Source organism: Nicotiana attenuata, chromosome 5 (genome assembly GCF_001879085.1).
Source record: "Nicotiana attenuata strain UT chromosome 5, NIATTr2, whole genome shotgun sequence".
Classification (NCBI taxonomy): Eukaryota; Viridiplantae; Streptophyta; class Magnoliopsida; order Solanales; family Solanaceae; genus Nicotiana; species Nicotiana attenuata.
The window spans coordinates 26,389,888-26,396,649 of record NC_031993.1 but is presented as its reverse complement, the minus strand read 5'-3'; the positions used below and the strand labels follow the sequence as shown (position 1 = coordinate 26,396,649).

The 6,762-nt window shown below is 44.7% G+C and overlaps 1 pseudogene; it reads left to right on the top strand.

The window, feature by feature from the left end:
- Positions 1,577–2,956, top strand: LOC109226329 (annotated as a pseudogene).

Below are 6,762 nucleotides of genomic sequence, written 5' to 3'. Positions count from 1 at the left end.
GATGGTACCTGTTCTTTTGATAGGTCGTTGCCCTTTACAGCAGTGACATAGTGGATCAAATGATCCTCGGGATCTGTGGTTCCGTCATATACCCTCAAGTAGGGTGGCATCTTGAAGGTTTTTGGGATAGGGTGAGGGGCAGCTTCTTCAGTGTATGGTTGTTCAATGAACCTCCCCACATCGCGTTTTGGTAGTACCTTTGGAGCACCGGGGATCTTGTCTACCCTCTCCGGATGTTCTTTCATTTGGTCGCGGAGTGCCCTGTTTTCATTCTCCATTTCTTCCATCTTCTTTAGGATGGCTGTTAGCGTGCCGTCGTTGGTCTGTGCCTCGATGGGTTTGTTATTTGCTCGTGCAGCTTCAGGTTCACCCACGGCAGCAGTGGTACCTACCGTTGGTATACTCCTGACATTACTTTGCGGTGACTTCTCAACCAAGCCACTTAGAGTGCTTGTTAGCCATTCTTCCAGTAGCTTCTTGACCACCGGGGGTGCTTCCTTAGCCACAGATGTGGAAGCTCCTTTTTCATGCAAGATCGTCAGATCTTCGGATGGGAAGATGAGATCTCTGCACCTGGCGTGATGCTAGGGGTTGCATTCAAAATGCCCTCGTCACCGGCCTCGTTGAGAGGATCAAGGAGATTGGCTGTAACACCCACTATCGCTTTCATTCTGGTGTTATTTTCAGCCATCTTTTGTTTTCGTGTGGTGTAGAGAATGGTAGTTGGTTGCTCTCTAGGTGGATACTATGATTTTGATTATCGAAATCCCCACAGACGGCGCCAAATTGTTTGGCTCAAAAGTTATCGATATACTTTGCAAGCTTAAAAACAATCAAAAGTAGGAAAGGGTAAATCGTAATCAAATATAATAGACCTAGAGATGAAAAATGAAGTTGTTGTTGTAGATCTAATTGTGTAAAATGATAATATGAACTCAAGAGAAAGTATTCGTTAGAGATAGAGAGAGAGAGAGAAGGAGAAAATGAGAGAGTTGTATTCTTCTAGAATCCCCCCCTTTTACAATGTGAAGGTCTCCCTTATATAGTAGGAGACCTCCCTCGAAATAATCAAAAAGATACAAAAATAGGTAACGTTTTCCTAGTGAAGACACTGAGTCTTAAAGGATGTCGCTTTTGTCCCCACGTCCAAGTCGCACCCTTACGTTAGTTGACGTATACTCACTGGGCGTACCCATTGGCGTAGAGACGTTGACGGTCAAATTTGACCCTATACAAGTTCATTCTTGAAATCTGAAAAAATTGCTTATTTTGGACCACAAGAAAAAGGCCAAAAAATTACTTATTTTGGACCGGAGGGAGTATCATATTATGCCATGCATCTTTATCTTATTTAATTTGTTCCTAATAAAATTCCATACGAGGATAGTGCACTATGAAAGAATTTCTGTTTAGGTGTATCCAATCACTCAATCCTTGTTTCTCTTTTTTAAGTTTTTCTTCCTTTTTCTGTTGCCTCTGGCTAACGACATTACATTCCACTGCTTGATCACTTAATGATTTGCTTCTATTTACATGTTAGAGATTCTTATATGCTACTACTAAATTTAATGTACAGCTCGCAATCATGGTTCAGCCTGATGAATCTCCAATCAAAGCTCCTGTGAATCCACCTCTTGATGAAATGAAACTTTCTTCTCGGAAACCAGCTCCAGCTCATCCTTGGCATGATCTTGAGATAGGTATTTGGACACTACTTTGAAATAACTTATATTTATGTTTAGCTGCTGCTGCTCATGAACTTATATTTATGTTTTGCTGCAGGAAAGGTGCTCCTAAGGTTTTTAATGTGGTAAGGATGCTTTATATTGTGTCAAACTGTCAAAATTCAAATCTTATGTTCTTCCACCTCAATAAAGATGGGGTTTTATTTACTTTTACCCTAAATATTTTGGCGAGGCAAGTGATATGGTTAAGCTGATCAATTGTTTGATCTTTGCAGGTGATTGAGATCAGCAAAGGGAGCAAGGTGAAGTATGAACTTGATAAGAAAACTGGATTAATCAAGGTATTAAGGGGTCAGTTTATCATTTTGAAAAAGTAAAATTATGGAATTTTTTGCTGAGTTACATGAAACAATTCTGTCGTCTGTAGGTTGATCGTGTTCTTTACTCATCAGTAGTATACCTCATAACTATGGCTTTATCCCTCGTACAATTTGTGAGGACCAGGACCCTATGGATGTATTGGTCATCATGCAGGTAATCAACCCTCATCCCGAGAAGTAACAGCATATATCGCAGTAACCTCCTCCTCATTATTTTCTAGAATAAGCTGCTTCTTGATTGCATCATTCTTTGATATATTACAGCTTATCTTAGACTTGCCACTAAGGGGTTGTGAAATTTCTTTATGACTTATAAAACACGTGGAGATGGACAAGCTGATCTTGTCTAGTAATAGTCCCAGTATAGTCATATGATCAGTGTTTTTTTTTCCTCCAGATACTCTTTAGATCAGATTTTGACTTTGAACAAATCCAGCATTTTAAATACTGGTTGGTGTTTCCAAAGAAGCCAAGCTTGTTAATTAGTAACCGGGCTTGGAGGCTACTTGTCCATGCATCTCGTGAGTTTGGCAAATTTACTATTTGTGGCCTTTTTAATGCATAAAATTGGCTATTGCTGTGGCTATTAGTTCTATGATTAGTCCATTAAGTTCATGGAAATGCCTACAATAGCCTATTCTTCAGTTGATTTTATGGTGCAAATGTACAGGAACCTGTTCTTCCAGGTTGCTTTCTCAGGGCTAGAGCAATTGATCTTATGCCTATGATTGATCAGGTATTTTATAAATGCATATTATATATACACTAAAATTACTTTGATCTCAATAGTTAAATGGAATATTAACTTGAGTCTGAATTCAGGGAGCAAAAGATGACAAGATAATTGCAGTCCGTGCTGATGATCCTGAATATAGCCTAGTCACTGATTAAAGTTGAAGCCGCGAAAGCAGTAGAGCAGTCCATGTAAGTTACAACACATTTCCTCTAAGCACGAGTTCTTTATCTGTGGAGGCATATAGTAATGAGCAATATTGAAGAGTTGTGTTACATGAATAAGAGATGGTTGTGTCATTTATTCCATACTCATATATTTAGTGAGATCAGGTATTCATTTTTCATTTCAGGAATCTCTATGCAAGCAGCCTACGTAGCGGAGAGCTAGTCATTGGTACTAATTGATTCACGACGCTCACTATATAGTAGTAGCACTATACGGTTCTATTAATATTTCCTAGTACTGCACAGAGAAATGGCCTTGTTTCATGTACATATAACCTTCTATTACTTACTGTGGGGGGAGCAAGTTCCATACAGTACAAGATGAAGATTGTTTACCCTCGAATCCGGATAACAATTGAATTTATATGGGGTTTTAAGGATCCGTGAACTAAAAGATACAAAAGGTTTTTAGGTTAAGGAAAATAAAGATAAAGACTCAACAATTGCTGTTAAAGTAAATAATCGCAGAATATAATATTGCTTAGAACAATTGTGCTTGATGATCCACAAGAATTTAGAGAGATCCCCTTTTATACATTCTGATTAAGGGTAAAAATAAGGTAGGTCAATTGATTACATCGTGGATCCCTGTAATTACGCCTTAATGGCCTGAAGTGGTTGAGAAAATCACGTTTGGGCGAGATATCCGGCGACGCTTGGTTATCCGTTACGAGTCCGGCTTCCGACCTTGTGTGTTTCTCCATCCGGTGGTGACTCCTATCGAGCTCTGTAACGGTCTCGAAATGACTCGACCTCGGTTGTAGACGTGGCCGTCGTTCTACCTTGCATCCAGGTCGGGTTCGATGGCCCCGATTTGCTCCGGACCGGACCCAACCCGGTCGGGCTCAAGCAAAAAAGGGTATCACCTAATACAGATAGTCCCCTCGTTTATTAGAGAGTAATGATAATAAACGATATGACCGGTGACGTGATGCCCGTGACGTATGGCCATACGCCAGGTGAAAAAAGCCATCGAGTGCTCTGACCACGCCTGCTGCAGGCATTTAATGCTTCTCTTAATTATCTGTCGCTTCGTGTCTGTGGCTTCGCGATTCGTGCCACCGCCTCATTGGGAAAAAAGTATAAAACGACCCTTCCAGGTTCAGCATTTCCTATCTTTCTCAAATTCTGCGTTTGGTGTATTTTTCTTTTCATCATCTTCGTAAAAGCTTTTAGAAATGGCGAAAACTTCAAAAGTGTTCCTTCTTAGGACCAAGCTCGGCCGCGAGCCCCGCTAAGATCTGAACTCTGCACAACATGACCAGACACCATTGAAAGGCATTCACACCGACTGGTTGCCGTATCTGCCGACTCCAGGTTTTGAAACCCATCATCGGGTCCCGGGCCGCGGCGAACCGCATCGGAGTAAATATTAGTTCTAATCACTCCCGGTTGCCTAGACCGGGTGAGGGCTGAATGTTTAGATGGCGGAAGGGAAAGACCTGCGTCGCCCCTTCCCGTGACGAGTTCGATTAATGACTCACGTTGAAAGGATATCTTAGTGTATATACAATATCCCTTCACCTTTAGGCCCCTTGAGAAAACCATCATAGTTGGAGTTTCTGGGCCGGGCTGTACGAGGGTGACCTTAGGCAAGATCACCCCTCGATGTGGCCGGATCGTATATCTCTTTCGGTTTTTTGTTGAGAGAGTCGATGGGCGATTTCCCTTTACCTCGACCATCTCTTTCGAACTATACAGCCCGAATATTTCGAGGGGGATTAATAAAACTGCGCCCGACCGGGCTAGGCAAACCCCCATTTCTCCTAGCATCGATTAAGACCAAAGATCGAGGCTGGACTGAGCAGGTTTGTCCGGATCAGGACGTCCGACTGGATTCCGGCCGATTGCTATGCCATTTCCGCGAGAGGTGGACCTCAAACGTACAGTATTTTCTCACTGTTCATCTTTTAGAGGAAGTGTTTTTCCTTCAATTCTTCCTGAAACCCCATTTCTTGTGGCAGCGGTGACCCAAACTTCCAGCTTGCCGTCAAGGATCTGCCGCGGCTGGGTAAACAGAAGTTGGCCCAGCGGCATATTCGGAGCGAAACTGGAGAAATCTCCAAAGGTCGGGTGGGAGGCAAAAACCATGGTAAAGCCTTCTTTTTGACCGTAGCGCATTTTTTTCCTGTATAATCGGAATGCATCATAACCCTCGTGTTTTTGCCAGGCTTGCCAAGGACGCTGGAATGAGGTCTTCAATACTATGCCGCCTTCCAGTTCCGGGAGAAAATAAAAGGCCCGGGGAGTCCGGTACGGACGAGCTCAAAGAAGACAAAGCGGACAAAAAGGGCCGCCCGCAAACCAAAAAGCCAAATCGTCTTGTCCTCCCGAGGAAGAGGTGACAAAGAGGATGACGATGAGGAAGCAGCCGGAGCTCCGTCCGCCACGTCCATTCGACCGGACCTGAGCCGTGTGGACCATCCAGTGAGGCTCTCCCGAGGACGTGAGGTGCTTGAGGATGCTATGAACCCTCCGCCCCTGCGGCGGCATCCCGGGTACTGATTCACCCGGTTACGTCCCCCCATCTCCTCGACTTGGGGGGCAGCTGCCGGACGACATCCCGATGATGGAGGTTTAGCTTCGAGACCTTTTGATGCGTGGTACTTCCCAACACTTTCGGGCTTCGAAATCCCCCGCGAAAGACCTTCAGGCCGAAAATCAAGTGGGGAACTTTTCGGCCTATCAAAAAGCTTGTTGATAGGTTTCCAGCTCCGAGCCTGGACCGGACTGTAAACAGGATAGTAACTTTTGCTATCCCCAAAGACTGTTCCGGGGCTCTGGGAACCCCCGGTCGGGGTTGCAAGCTATCTTCATCATCTGATGACGGAGGAAGACCGCGTGGCTGCGACCGAGGTGTTAGAATTGGACATGCCTTTTTCAACGAAGCCCAGCAGGCGCAAGCTCAAGGTAAATTTGCTTCTCCTTTCATTTCTAATATTTTTGCCTTGTGACCCTTACTGCTCTTTTAGACTTTTCCTTTTGCAGGCCTGGTGCTACCCTATCACCTCGACTGTTTCCTCCGAATCAAGGACAAAATGGATGGCGGAGCGAAGGGGCGCCGCGGTCCTTGAAGAGAAGTTGCTAAGAAAGCCGGACCGGATTGGCCTTTTATGAATTAAAAAGAGCACGCGTCCTGTGCTATCGGCTTGGAGGAAGCAAAGAAGAGCTCGGTTGTAAGCTAAGGGGGGTGCAAGCCGAGCTTAATCGGGTAAGGCGAGCTTGACGAGAGCAGAGCCGAACTTAATGAGAACAAAGCGAACTGGAAGCCCGTGGGTGCAACAGTTGGAGTCGGATAAGGACTTCCCTTCGGGAAGATGGTTGCTGGACTTTGACGTGGCCAATTTGGAGGCGTCGATCCTTGAATATTTGAGCATATGATCAATCGGATTTCGGCCGGAAGCTTGGAGGCTAAAGTATTTCTCAGGCTGAGGGAGTACTGCCAACGATAGGTGGCCAATGTATAAGGGCCGATGCTGATGCGTCCCAACCAAGCAGTCAAGAATGTTAGCCGAATATTCGCGAATGGCAGCTGTCCGGCCTTGAAGTTCATTACTGAACTCCAACGTCGCTGGATTCGACTGCATCGGACGGTCTGCCAAAGCCTCCGAAGCTGGGACGCTTCGAGAAGGGCGACGTTCCCCGAAGAATTTTACGAGTATGGCTCCGATTTGATCGTCCCGGGAATAGGCTAGCTTGTGTTTTTCCCCTCTTATGTAATGCTCCGATCTCTCTTT